Source organism: Oncorhynchus mykiss, chromosome 32 (genome assembly GCF_013265735.2).
Source record: "Oncorhynchus mykiss isolate Arlee chromosome 32, USDA_OmykA_1.1, whole genome shotgun sequence".
Taxonomy (NCBI): Eukaryota; Metazoa; Chordata; class Actinopteri; order Salmoniformes; family Salmonidae; genus Oncorhynchus; species Oncorhynchus mykiss.
The window spans coordinates 2524819-2540314 of record NC_050572.1 but is presented as its reverse complement, the minus strand read 5'-3'; the positions used below and the strand labels follow the sequence as shown (position 1 = coordinate 2540314).

The following is a 15496-nucleotide window of genomic DNA, read 5'->3' as shown; positions in this document are numbered from 1 at the left end:
TGTCCAACTACCTAGAACAGGAAATACCATGGTTGAACATGTCCAACTACCTGGAACAGGAAACACCATGGTTGAACATGTCCAACTACCTGGAACAGGAAATACCATGGTTGTCCTGGGACTAACAACCAGTGCCTCTGGTGGATTTGATCTGGCAGTGAATGAACTAGAAAAAAAATCCTGCAAAACATTTTACTCCATAAAATGACAATTCTCAAAATGACATATTCCAATCCAAATCTGGTGCAAAATATTCTATAGAGTAATTTTACCAAATGCACTACATGGAGGTGAGGTTTGGCATCCGACCTGTAATTACGATTATAAGCACTGAGAGAAATACCCAACAGGAAATGTGCAAACAGAATTATCCTAAATATCCAAAAGGAAGCACCAAATAATCTCTGGAGAACTCGGATGAAACTATTCAAAACATGTGTTGGATGTATTTGATACCATTCCACTGATTCTGCTCCAGCCGTTACCACGAACCCCTCCTCCCCAATGAACGTGCCACCAGCCTCCTGTGGTGTAGACAGCCTGCTGCTGCGTGTTGCCGCTCTGAGACTAGGTTGGCCTTGATTGGCTAACTGATTTATATATATATTTTTTAAAAGTAAATAAAAAAGACATGTGACTGACCAATCAGACCCAAGCCCATAGCGGGTCCAAGAGGCAAAGACATGTGACTGACCAATCAGACCCAAGCCCATAGCGGGTCCAAGAGGCAAAGAAATGTGACTGACCAATCAGACCCAAGCCCATAGCGGGTCCAAGAGGCAAAGACATGTGACTGACCAATCAGACCCAAGCCCATAGCGGGTCCAAGAGGCAAAGACATGTGACTGACCAATCAGACCCAAGCTTATAGCGGGTCCAAGAGGCAAAGACATGTGACTGACCAATCAGACCCAAGCCCATAGCGGGTCCAAGAGGCAAAGACATGTGACTGACCAATCAGACCCAAGCCCATAGCGGGTCCAAGAGGCAAAGACATGTGACTGACCAATCAGACCCAAGCCCATAGCGGGTCCAAGAGGCAAAGACATGTGACTGACCAATCAGATCCAAGCCCATAGCGGGTCCAAGAGGCAAAGACATGTGACTGACCAATCAGACCCAAGCCCATAGCGGGTCCAAGAGGCAAAGACATGTGACTGACCAATCAGACCCAAGCCCATAGCGGGTCCAAGAGGCAAAGACATGTGACTGACCAATCAGACCCAAGCCCATAGCGGGTCCAAGAGGCAAAGACATGTGACTGACCAATCAGATCCAAGCCCATAGCGGGTCCAAGAGGCAAAGACATGTGACTGACCAATCAGACCCAAGCCCATAGCGGGTCCAAGAGGCAAAGACATGTGACTGACCAATCAGACCCAAGCCCATAGCGGGTCCAAGAGGCAAAGACATGTGACTGACCAATCAGACCCAAGCCCATAGCGGGTCCAAGAGGCAAAGACATGTGACTGACCAATCAGACCCAAGCCCATAGCGGGTCCAAGAGGCAAAGACATGTGACTGACCAATCAGATCCAAGCCCATAGCGGGTCCAAGAGGCAAAGACATGTGACTGACCAATCAGACCCAAGCCCATAGCGGGTCCAAGAGGCAAAGACATGTGACTGACCAATCAGACCCAAGCCCATAGCGGGTCCAAGAGGCAAAGACATGTGACTGACCAATCAGACCCAAGCCCATAGCGGGTCCAAGAGGCAAAGACATGTGACTGACCAATCAGACCCAAGCCCATAGCGGGTCCAAGAGGCAAAGACATGTGACTGACCAATCAGACCCAAGCCCATAGCGGGTCCAAGAGGCAAAGACATGTGACTGACCAATCAGACCCAAGCCCATAGCGGGTCCAAGAGGCAAAGACATGTGACTGACCAATCAGACCCAAGCCCATAGCGGGTCCAAGAGGCAAAGACATGTGACTGACCAATCAGACCCAAGCCCATAGCGGGTCCAAGAGGCAAAGACATGTGACTGACCAATCAGATCCAAGCCCATAGCGGGTCCAAGAGGCAAAGACATGTGACTGACCAATCAGACCCAAGCCCATAGCGGGTCCAAGAGGCAAAGACATGTGACTGACCAATCAGACCCAAGCCCATAGCGGGTCCAAGAGGCAAAGACATGTGACTGACCAATCAGACCCAAGCCCATAGCGGGTCCAAGAGGCAAAGACATGTGACTGACCAATCAGACCCAAGCCCATAGCGGGTCCAAGAGGCAAAGACATGTGACTGACCAATCAGACCCAAGCCCATAGCGGGTCCAAGAGGCAAAGACATGTGACTGACCAATCAGACCCAAGCCCATAGCGGGTCCAAGAGGCAAAGACATGTGACTGACCAATCAGACCCAAGCCCATAGCGGGTCCAAGAGGCAAAGACATGTGACTGACCAATCAGACCCAAGCTTATAGCGGGTCCAAGAGGCAAAGACATGTGACTGACCAATCAGACCCAAGCCCATAGCGGGTCCAAGAGGCAAAGACATGTGACTGACCAATCAGACCCAAGCCCATAGCGGGTCCAAGAGGCAAAGACATGTGACTGACCAATCAGACCCAAGCCCATAGCGGGTCCAAGAGGCAAAGACATGTGACTGACCAATCAGACCCAAGCCCATAGCGGGTCCAAGAGGCAAAGACATGTGACTGACCAATCAGACCCAAGCTTATAGCGGGTCCAAGAGGCAAAGACATGTGACTGACCAATCAGACCCAAGCTTATAGCGGGTCCAAGAGGCAAAGACATGTGACTGACCAATCAGACCCAAGCCCATAGCGGGTCCAAGAGGCAAAGACATGTGACTGACCAATCAGACCCAAGCTTATAGCGGGTCCAAGAGGCAAAGACATGTGACTGACCAATCAGACCCAAGCCCATAGCGGGTCCAAGAGGCAAAGACATGTGACTGACCAATCAGATCCAAGCCCATAGAGGGTCCAAGAGGCAAAGACATGTGACTGACCAATCAGACCCAAGCCCATAGCGGGTCCAAGAGGCAAAGACATGTGACTGACCAATCAGACCCAAGCCCATAGCGGGTCCAAGAGGCAAAGACATGTGACTGACCAATCAGACCCAAGCCCATAGCGGGTCCAAGAGGCAAAGACATGTGACTGACCAATCAGACCCAAGCCCATAGCGGGTCCAAGAGGCAAAGACATGTGACTGACCAATCAGATCCAAGCCCATAGCGGGTCCAAGAGGCAAAGACATGTGACTGACCAATCAGACCCAAGCCCATAGCGGGTCCAAGAGGCAAAGACATGTGACTGACCAATCAGACCCAAGCCCATAGCGGGTCCAAGAGGCAAAGACATGTGACTGACCAATCAGACCCAAGCCCATAGCGGGTCCAAGAGGCAAAGACATGTGACTGACCAATCAGACCCAAGCCCATAGCGGGTCCAAGAGGCAAAGACATGTGACTGACCAATCAGACCCAAGCCCATAGCGGGTCCAAGAGGCAAAGACATGTGACTGACCAATCAGACCCAAGCCCATAGCGGGTCCAAGAGGCAAAGACATGTGACTGACCAATCAGACCCAAGCCCATAGCGGGTCCAAGAGGCAAAGACATGTGACTGACCAATCAGACCCAAGCTTATAGCGGGTCCAAGAGGCAAAGACATGTGACTGACCAATCAGACCCAAGCCCATAGCGGGTCCAAGAGGCAAAGACATGTGACTGACCAATCAGACCCAAGCTTATAGCGGGTCCAAGAGGCAAAGACATGTGACTGACCAATCAGACCCAAGCTTATAGCGGGTCCAAGAGGCAAAGACATGTGACTGACCAATCAGACCCAAGCCCATAGCGGGTCCAAGAGGCAAAGACATGTGACTGACCAATCAGACCCAAGCTTATAGCGGGTCCAAGAGGCAAAGACATGTGACTGACCAATCAGACCCAAGCCCATAGCGGGTCCAAGAGGCAAAGACATGTGACTGACCAATCAGATCCAAGCCCATAGCGGGTCCAAGAGGCAAAGACATGTGACTGACCAATCAGACCCAAGCCCATAGCGGGTCCAAGAGGCAAAGACATGTGACTGACCAATCAGACCCAAGCCCATAGCGGGTCCAAGAGGCAAAGACATGTGACTGACCAATCAGACCCAAGCCCATAGCGGGTCCAAGAGGCAAAGACATGTGACTGACCAATCAGACCCAAGCCCATAGCGGGTCCAAGAGGCAAAGACATGTGACTGACCAATCAGATCCAAGCCCATAGCGGGTCCAAGAGGCAAAGACATGTGACTGACCAATCAGACCCAAGCCCATAGCGGGTCCAAGAGGCAAAGACATGTGACTGACCAATCAGACCCAAGCCCATAGCGGGTCCAAGAGGCAAAGACATGTGACTGACCAATCAGACCCAAGCCCATAGCGGGTCCAAGAGGCAAAGACATGTGACTGACCAATCAGACCCAAGCCCATAGCGGGTCCAAGAGGCAAAGACATGTGACTGACCAATCAGACCCAAGCCCATAGCGGGTCCAAGAGGCAAAGACATGTGACTGACCAATCAGACCCAAGCCCATAGCGGGTCCAAGAGGCAAAGACATGTGACTGACCAATCAGACCCAAGCCCATAGCGGGTCCAAGAGGCAAAGACATGTGACTGACCAATCAGACCCAAGCTTATAGCGGGTCCAAGAGGCAAAGACATGTGACTGACCAATCAGACCCAAGCCCATAGCGGGTCCAAGAGGCAAAGACATGTGACTGACCAATCAGACCCAAGCCCATAGCGGGTCCAAGAGGCAAAGACATGTGACTGACCAATCAGACCCAAGCCCATAGCGGGTCCAAGAGGCAAAGACATGTGACTGACCAATCAGACCCAAGCCCATAGCGGGTCCAAGAGGCAAAGACATGTGACTGACCAATCAGACCCAAGCTTATAGCGGGTCCAAGAGGCAAAGACATGTGACTGACCAATCAGACCCAAGCTTATAGCGGGTCCAAGAGGCAAAGACATGTGACTGACCAATCAGACCCAAGCCCATAGCGGGTCCAAGAGGCAAAGACATGTGACTGACCAATCAGACCCAAGCCCATAGCGGGTCCAAGAGGCAAAGTCCTTTTGAAATATATGAAATATATGTTTTTTATTATCCAATCACAGGAGCCTGCTCGCAATATTCAAATCACACCAGAGGGCATCATTTAGCCACAGAGGATCAATAGTTAACTGTTGATTATGTTTGATCACAAGCGCATCCAGGTATCGACTAAAATGAAGGAAACACCCTTGTTTACTCTAGTAATTTCTTCATACTGGCAGTTACCGCTATGCCTACGCTACAACATTTAAAACTCCCCGGGGCCTGGGACTTCTGAATCTGTTCAGTTCCATCTAAAAGAGCCCTGTTGTTACAATAATAATAATAATAATAATAATAATAATAATAATAATCTGATCCCTGACACTTTGGATATTTGTTTTGTTGATTTCTTTCTTGAATTTTATTTTATATTATTTATATATGTTTTTATTTCCAACATTTATCTGTTTAATAGAACCAATGCTTTTATTGTATGTCAAATGTGCCTATTTGATTGTGGTATGTATATATATATATATATATATATTAATAAAATAATTACAATAAATGTAAATAAAAATGTGTATAATGTAGAGATATTTGTCATTGTAATACTGCATATTTCCACTAAAGATGTAAAATAAGCCAGAGGACTGATGAGAAAGGTGCCGGTGAACTTGGTTGGTTTACAAAAAGGTGTCAAAATCAGGAGTCCCAAATGGCACTATTTTCCCTATTTAGTGCACTACTTCTCACCAGGGCCCCATACGACTCCGGTCAAAAGCAGTGGCCATTATATGGAATAGGGGGCCATTTGGAATGCAGGGTGTGACATCATCAATGAGAGTGGGCAGGATCCAGATAACACACCTGGTTGTGGTCCAACAACAGAACAATCAGCGCTGTAGTTATTCCAGCGCTTGGCTCTTCCATACTCTATTGGTGGAGCAGGAAAAATGGTCTTGGGCTGTTTCTCCTATCTATACAACTGTACACCATTCTGTCTCCTATCTATCCAACTGTACACCATTCTGTCTCCCTATCTATCCAACAGTACACCATTCTGTCTCCTATCTATCCAACAGTACAACATTCTGTCTCCTATCTATCCAACAGTACACCACCCTGTCCCCTATCTATCCAATAGTACACCATTCTGTCTCCTATCTATCCAACAGTACACCACTCTGTCTCCTATCTATCCAACTGTACACCACTCTGTCTCCTATCTATCCAACTGTACACCACCCTGTCCCCTATCTATCCAACAGTACAACATTCTGTCTCCTATCTATCCAACAGTACACCACTCTGTCTCCTATCTATCCAACTGTACACCACTCTGTCTCCTATCTATCCAACTGTACACCACCCTGTCCCCTATCTATCCAACAGTACAACATTCTGTCTCCTATCTATCCAACAGTACACCACCCTGTCCCCTATCTATCCAACAGTACACCACCCTGTCCCCTATCTATCCAACAGTACACCATTCTGTCTCCTATCTATCCAACAGTACACCACTCCACTAAATGTGACTCCACAACAGAACAGAACAGGTGTGAGGCAAGTGGACAGCCTGGTGGCTGGGGAGATGGTCCCTAACAGACAGACAGCTACAACCTGCAGACATACAGAGCCAAAGTCCAGCCAGAATCACAGCAGGCCAGACAGACCAGCCAGTAAGTCCAGCCTGCCAGAATCACAGCAGGCCAAACAGACCAGCCAGTAAGGCAAGCCAGACCAGCCATTAAGTCCAGCCAGCCAGACCAGCCAGTAAGTCCAGCCAGCCAGACCTGCCAGTAAGTCCAGCCAGACCAGCCAGTAAGTCCAGCCAGCCAAATCAGTCAGCAAGTCTAGCCAGCCAGCCAATAAGTCCAGCCAGCCAGACCAGCCAGACCAGCCATTAAGTCCAGCCAGCCATATCAGTCAGCAAGTCTAGCCAGCGAGCCAGTCATATCAGCCAGCCAGACCAACCGGTAAGTCCAACCAGTCAGCCAGTAAGTCCAGCCAGCCAGTAAGTCCAGCCAGCCAGTAAGTCCAGCCAAACCAGCCAGTAAGTGCAGCCAGACCAGCCAGTAAGTCCAGCCAGCCAAATCAGTCAGCAAGTCTAGCCAGCCAGCCAATAAGTCCAGCCAGCCAGACCAGCCAGACCAGCCATTAAGTCCAGCCAGCCATATTAGTCAGCAAGTCTAGCCAGCGAGCCAGTCATATCAGCCAGCCAGACCAACCGGTAAGTCCAACCAGTCAGCCAGTAAGTCCAGCCAGCCAGTAAGTCCAGCCAGCCAGTAAGTCCAGCCAAACCAGCCAGTAAGTGCAGCCAGCCGGACCAGCCAGTAAGTCCAGCCAGCCAATCCAGTCAGCAAGTCCAACCAGCCAGTAAGTCCAGCCAGCTATTAAGTCCAGCCAAACCAGGCAGTAAGTGCAGCCAGCCGGACCAGCCAGTAAGTCCAGCCAGCCAATCCAGTCAGCAAGTCTAGCCAGTCAGCCATTAAGTCCAGACCAGTCAGCCAGACCAGCCAGCGAGTCTCGGTCTAATTCTGCTCTGCATGCATTATTTGGTGTTTTACGTTGCACACAGAGGATATTTCTGCAGAATTCTGTGTGCAGAGTCTCAATTTGGTGTTTGTCCCATTTTGTGAATTGTTGGTTGGTGAGCAGACCCCAGACCTCACAACCATAAAGGGCAATGGGTTCTATAACTGATTCAAGTATTTTTAGTCAGATCCTAATTGGTATGTCGAATTAGGATTTATGTTCCTTTTGATGACATAGAATGCCCTTCTTGCCTTGTCTCTCAGATTGTTCACAGCTTTGTGGAAGTTACCTGTGGTGCTGATGTTTAGGCCAATGTACAGTGGGGCAAAAAAGTATTTAGTCAGCCACCAATTGTGCAAGTTCTCCTACTTAAAAAGATGAAAGAGGCCTGTAATTTTCATCATGGGTACACTTCAACTATGACAGACAAAATGAGGGGAAAAAAATCCAGAAAATCACATTGTAGGATTTTTAATGCATTTATTTGCAAATTATGGTGGAAAATAAGTATTTGGTCACCTACAAACAAGCAAGATTTCTGTGTGCTCTAGAGCAACGGTGTCTAGATGGACTTTATATTTGTGGTCCTGGCAACTGGACCTTTTTTGAACACCATTATTTTGGTCTTACTGAGATTTACTGTCAGGGCCCAGGTCTGTCAGGGCCCAGGTCTGTCAGGGCCCAGGTCTGTCAGGGCCCAGGTCAGGCCGAATCTGTGCATAAGATCTAGGTGCTGCTGTAGGCTCTCCTTGGTTGGTGACAGAAGCACCAGATCATCAGCAAACAGTAGACATTTGACTTCAGATTCTAGCAGGGTGAGGCCAGGTGCTGCAGACTTTTCTAGTGCCCATGCCAATTCATTGATATATATGTTGAAGAGGGTGGGGCTTAAGCTGCATCCCTGTCTCACCCCACAACCCTGTGGGAAGAAATGTGTGTTTTGTTGCCAATTTTAACCGCACACTTGTTGTTTGTGTACTTGGATTTTATAATGTCGTATGTTTTACCCCCAACACCACTTTCCATCAATTTGGATAGCAGACCCTCATGCCAAATTGAGTCAAAGGCTTTTTTGAAATCAACAAAGCATGAGAAGAAGGTTTGTTTGTTTGTCTATCAGGGTGTGCAGGGTGAACACGGGTCTGTCGTACGATAATTTGGTAAAAAGCCAATTTGACATTTGCTCAGTTCATTGTTTTCATTGAGGAAATGTACAAGTATGCTATTAATAATAGTCTAGGATTTTCCCAAGGTTGCTGTTGACGCATATCCCACAGTAGTTATTGGGGTCAAATGTGTCTCCACTTTTGTGGATTGGGGTGATCAGTCCGTGGTTCCAAATATTGGGAAAGATGCCAGAGCTGAGGATGATGTTAAAGAGTTTTAGGCCTTGTTGGGTTGGAGGGTTTGTGTTTTGTCCTGTAGTTCATTCAAGGTAATTAGAGAATCCAGTGGGTTCTGGTAGCCTTTAATATTTGATCCTAAGATTTGTATTTGATCATGTATATGTTTTTGCTGTTTGTTCTTTGTTGTAGAGGCAAAAAGATTGGAGAAGTGGTTTACCCATACATCTCCATTTTGGATAGATAACTCTTCGTGTTGTTGTTTGTTTCACGTTTTGCAATTATACCAGAAGTGGTTTGATTGTATTGATTCTTCAATTACATTGAGCTGATTTCTGAAGTGCTGTTTCCGTAGTGTATTTTTCCGTAGTGTATTTCTGTATTGTTTTAGTGATTCACCATAGTGGAGGTGTAGACTCAGGTTTTCTGGGTCTCAATGTTTTTGGCTGGACAGATTTCTCAATTTCTTTCTCAGGTTTTTGCATTCTTCATCAAACCATTTGTCATTGTTGTTCATTTTCTTCAGTTTTCTGCTTGATATTTTTAGATTTGATGGGGAAGCTGAAAGGTCAAATATGCTGTTAAGATTTTATACTGCCAGGTTTACACCTTCACTATTATTACAGTGTAATGTTTTGTCCAGGAAGTTGTCTAAAAGGGATTGAATGTGTTGTTGCCTAATTGTTTTTTGGTAGGTTTCCACAATACTTTCCTTCCATCTATTACATTTCTTAATGTTACTCGGTTCCTTTGGCTTTGATGCCTCATGATTGAGTATTGCTCTGTTCAAGAAGACTGTGATTTTGCTGTGATATGATAGGGGTGTCAGTGGGCTCACTGTGAACGCTCTGAGAGACTCTGGGTTGAGGTCAGTGATAAAGTAGTCTACAGTACTACTGCCAAGAGATGAGCTATAGGTGTACCTACCATAGGAGTCACCTCGAAGCCTACCGTTGACTATGTACAGACCCAGCATGCGACAGAGCTGCAGGAGTTGTGACCCGTTTTTGTTGGTTATGTTGTCGTAGTTGTGCCTAGGGGGGCATATGGGGGAGGGAATGCTGTCACCTCCAGGTAGGTGTTTGTCACCCTGTGTGCTGAGGGTGTCAGGTTATTCTCCTGTTCTGGCATTTAGGTCACCACAGACTAGTACATGTCCCTGGGCTTGGAAATGATTGATTTCCCCCTCCAGGATGGAGAAGCTGTCTTCATTAAAGTATGGGGATTATAGTGGGGGGATACAGGTAGCACACAGGAGGACATTTTTCATTTCCTTTTGAATTTCTAGCCAGATGTAAAATGTTCCTGTTTTGATTAATTTAATGGAGTGAGTTAGATCTGCTCTATATCAAATTAGCATACCCACTGAGTCCCTTCTCTGTTTCACACCTGTTAGTGTGATGGATGAGACTACCAGCTCTCTGTAACCTAGAGGACAACCAGTGGGTCCGTCTCCTCTATACCACCCACCTGGTAGTGTGGTGGATGGGACTACCAGCTCTCTGTAACCTAGAGGGCAACCAGTGGGTCCGTCTCCTCTATACCACCCACCTGGTAGTGTGGTGGATGGGACTACCAGCTCTCTGTAACCTAGAGGACAACCAGTGGGTCCGTGTCCTCTATAACATGTTTCTTGTAGGATGACAATGTCTGTATTCACGATTTATTTGATGAAGTCCAGGTTCCTGCTCTTTAGGCCAAAGACAGATGACCTCAGGCCTTGGATATTCCAGGATGAGATACATGTCATTCTCACTGTTTCAAGTTGTGTGTCTAGCCTACAGTCCGACCAGTCAGAACAATCAAATGATGAACATTTATTGATTTCCCCAATCATAGCAATAAGTATTATCACAGCTAGCTAAAAGTATTAGGGAGCAGTGAACAAAATGTTGCCGTAGCTTGGTGGTAGTTCAACTAGTAATTTAACTACATGTCTCAGCCTCCAGTATTTATGCTGCAGTAGTTTGTGTCGGGGGGCTGGGGTCAGTTTGTTATATCTGGAGTACTTCTCCTGTCCTATTCGGTGTCCTGTGTGAATTTAAGTGTGCTCTCTCTAATTCTCTCTTTCTCTCTTTCTTTCTCTCTCTCGGAGGACCTGAGCCCTAGGACCATGTCTCAGGACTACCTGACATGATGACTCCTTGCTGTCCCCAGTCCACCTGGCCGTGCTGCTGCTCCAGTTTCAACTGTTCTGCCTTATTATTATTGGACCATGCTGGTCATTTATGAACATTTGAACATCTTGGCCATGTTCTGTTATAATCTCCACACGGCACAGCCAGAAGAGGACTGGCCACCCCACATAGCCTGGTTCCTCTCTAGGTTTATTCCTAGGTTTTGGCCTTTCTAGGGAGTTTTTCCTAGCCACCGTGCTTCTACACCTGCATTGCTTGCTGTTTGGGGTTTTAGGCTGGGTTTCTGTACAGCACTTTGAGATATCAGCTGATGTACGAAGGGCTATATAAATACATTTGATTTGATTTGATGTTTGTCACACCCTGACCTTAGAGATCCTTATTTATTATCTATGTTTGGTTAGGTCAGGGTGTGACGCGGGTGGGAAAATCTATGTTTTCTATTTCTTTGTTGTTTTTGCTGAGTGTGGTTCCCAATCAGAGGAAGCTGTCTGTCGTTGTCTCTGATTGGGGATCATATATAAGTTGGATTTTGTTATTTTTGTTTGAGTGTTTCTTGTAAATAAATATCATGAACAATTTCCACGCTGTGCTTTGGTCCACTCTTCCTTACACCGACGACGAGCGTTACAATGTTGCAGTAGCTTGGTGGTAGTTCAACTAAATTCAATTCTTGGTAGTGTTTTCAGTAGTTAATCAGCAGTTAGCAGTCTAGCTACCTACTGGGCAAACACTGAACGTTGAATCAACGTTGTTTCCATGTAATTTCAACCAGAAAAGTGTTATACTGTTGAATCAATGTGGAAACTGATTGGTTTTGAAAAAAAAATCATCAATGTAAGGGAATTTCTTCTAGACCACATCACCCCAGCAGCCTAGACCCCAGCAGCCTAGACCCCATCACCCCAGCAGCCTAGACCCCATCACCCCAGCAGCCTAGACCCCATCACCCCAGCAGACTAGACCCCACCCCCCCAGCAGTCTAGACCCCAGCAGACTAGACCCATCACCCAAGTAGACTAGACCCCATCACCCCAGCAGACTAGACCCCATCACCCCAGCAGACTAGACCCCATCACCCCAGCAGACTAGACCCATCACCCCAGTAGACTAGACTCCATCACCCCAGCAGCCTAGACCCCACCACCCCAGTAGACTAGACCCATCACCCAAGTAGACTAGACCCCATCACCCCAGTAGACCCCAGCAGCCTAGACCCCATCACCCCAGCAGCCTAGACCCCATCACCCCAGCAGCCTAGACCCCATAACCCCAGTAGACTAGACCCCATCACCCCAGCAGCCTAGACCCCATCACCCTGGTAGACTAGACCCCATCACCCCAGTAGACTAGACCCCATCACCCCAGCAGCCTAGACCCCATCACCCCAGCAGCCTAGACCCCATCACCCCAGCAGCCTTGACCCCATCACCCCAGTAGACTAGACCCCATCACCCCAGCAGCCTAGACCCCATCACCCCAGCAGCCTAGACCCCATCACCACAGCAGCCTAGACCCCATCACCCCAGCAGCCTAGTCCCCATCACCCCAGCAGAATAGACCCCATCACCCCAGCAGCCTAGACCCCATCACCCCAGCAGCCTAGACCCCATCACCCCAGCAGCCTAGACCCCATCACCCCAGCAGCCTAGACCCCATCACCCCAGCAGCCTAGACCCCATCACCCCAGCAGCCTAGACCCATCACCCCAGCAGCCTAGAGCCCATCACCACAGCAGCCTAGACCCCATCACCCCAGCAGCCTAGTCCCCATCACCCCAGCAGAATAGACCCCATCACCCCAGCAGCCTAGACCCCATCACCCCAGCAGCCTAGACCCCATCACCCCAGCAGCCTAGACCCCATCACCCCAGCAGCCTAGACCCCATCACCCCAGCAGCCTAGACCCCATCACCCCAGCAGCCTAGACCCCATCACCCCAGCAGCTTGCCCGGTGTTTTTCTTTCTTTGCTTTCACAGGAGACATGCTGACTGCCGCGGAGACCAAGTTCCCATAGCTATTGAGAAAATATAAACCAAACCCTTTAATTTCAGTGTTAAACTTTTGCCAAACTCTAGGCTACCCCACCACTACCAATACAACCACTGCCCCCTAAAATAAATCCCATTTCAACTTCAACTTAGATTTTTTTGGGGGGGGGGGGGGGGGGGGGGGGGGGCGGGGGGGTCACGTGAGGATTTGTGGGACAAAGTCTCAGTGGGTTGAGAGTAAAAACATCAGGATGGATTGAGGAGATGTGACTGGTCCTCGGTGGGGGTTGGGCCAGGTGGTGTTCTAATGACATGCAAAGTCCCACGGATGCCAACCTTTAAAAGAAGAGCGACCAAAACTATGGAGAGCAGAAACACAGACACCACAGTGTGTTGCTAAGACCCTTGAATAAACCGGGTTCAGGGCTCCAGACTCCAGGGGATTGTCAGCTGACGTGGCAGGCCTACCACAGGTCGAAGGGGTGACATTGGATGTGACAGATTGGTGTGTGTGTGTGTGTGTGTGTGTGTGTGTGTGTGTGTGTGTGTGTGTGTGTGTGTGTGTGTGTGTGTGTGTGTGTGTGTGTGTGTGTGTGTGTGTGTTGGGAGAGCAGACAGGCTGGCCAGGCATGGACATTAAAGCATTCTTTCAAACTGACATGAATATTATTATTCAATTGTATATACTACATACTGACATGAATATTGTTTGTTACATTTTGTATACTACATACTGAGATGAATATTGTCATTACATTGGATTTACTACATACTGACATGTATATTGTTATTCAACAGCATATACTACATACTGACATGTATATTGTTATTCAACAGCATATACTAGACTCCATCACCCCAGCACACTAGACCCGATCACGCCGAATCACTCCGAATTTTTAAAGTTCCGGTTAAGGTTTGGGATCGACTTAAAACCAAAATATCAAAAACAACTTTATATCCTGCTGGATTTGAACATAAAACCATGGGAACCAGAGGCAGACGCTTGAAACCCATATGCCATACACGCAAAACTGAAATGTAGTTGAAGGTGACTGTTGCCCCTAGTGGCCGATTTTCACGTCATCTCCCGACGTCCTAAGACAAGGACGGATGTTGAATACTGACTTATCACGGGTGACCTGCCTGCCCAAATCATCTTTGTATGAAACCATTACGCGCGGAAAGAACCACGTTGCATACATAGTCAATTATTTCACCAGGGTTGTCTCTTATGACTAATGAACATGAAAAATGACAACTACAACATAAGAAGCCCGCTGATTAAATCAGTGTTATATTTTTACAGGTCTGTTTCAACAGAGATTCTCTTTATTTACGCGCATTTATTTCCAATAATACCATATCCAGTTGCGCATGAATATAAACCGCAATTCCATAGTCTAGATCATAGATTATTTCAATTCATATAATATTCATATTTTGACAATATTTTTGACTAATCATTTTCATAAAGAACCATTGCCCACTTCAGCAATCACCTTTGTTGCATCCGATACATTTCGCCACGGCTATAACGCAACAGGGCTACAGCAAGTCTCACCAGATGATCTAGTGTATATTTACTTCTCTCCACAACCAAATATACACAGCAACATAAAGGACAAGCAAAGAAGAGAGTGAATGCATGAATAAATAAATGGCACTTACACTGAAAAGATGCACAATTCCCACCATGCGTTACGATGGTGTGAGGGCAAAATGTATTTCCAGTCAGCCTCTGACTCCAATCAATGTTAGAATGACGAATGGTTATCAGTTCAGTCAATAAAAATACGGCTGAAGAAGTCAGAACGGTCAGTCAGAAACCCAGAACACATGAGCAGCACAGCAGGGTGGCAAGGATTCTTCATTCAGCAGACAACATTCTGGATGGAACGGAGCTGATGTTCAAGGCGTTCGAGTCGAGCTAGAGAGAAAACACGGAGATGATGCGACGCTATCAAATAGGCTACCTCTTCTGTTCTGCTTGCCGTCGTTGAAAGCCTTTTTATCTTCCAAAATGACTGTTGAAATTAAATGAATTTATCTTATAGATATATAGGCTAGTCTAGGTTAGAGAGGAGATGAATAACCACGCATTCGGACTTGCACATTTGGCGCGCCTGCCGGTTGTGTGTCGGTTGCCGTTAGAACGAGGAATAGAATAGTGATGCTTCCTCCTGCAGTTGGGGTCGGTCGGTCGGCGGCGCTCCGGGACCCAGGTGGAGGGAGTCGGTGTGGGCGGGCTCCCAGCGGTGGGAGGAGGAGGAGGAGGTGTGACAGGCCGACTGAGCAAGCAGCTCCAACAGGCTGTAGCTTCTGTGTCCCAAAACAGGTTGTAGAGGTCAAGTAGAAGTGTATAATAGACTAGAATGGTGTGTTATAGACAAAAAGTCACCTGGGTTAATTGTA

The 15496-nt window shown here is 47.6% G+C and overlaps 1 protein-coding gene across 4 annotated transcripts in view; it reads right to left on the bottom strand.

Annotated features, from left to right (window-relative positions):
* Positions 1-15256, bottom strand: part of cbfa2t2 (CBFA2/RUNX1 partner transcriptional co-repressor 2) — a 160974-nt gene extending 145718 nt beyond the window's left edge. For all 4 annotated transcript variants that reach the window (XM_036970991.1, XM_036970993.1, XM_036970992.1 and 1 more), the window contains exon 1: positions 14753-15256. The gene's annotated coding sequence lies outside the window, so the exon portion shown is untranslated. The remainder of the gene's footprint in view (positions 1-14752) is intronic.
* Between the last annotated feature and the right edge of the window lie 240 nt (positions 15257-15496).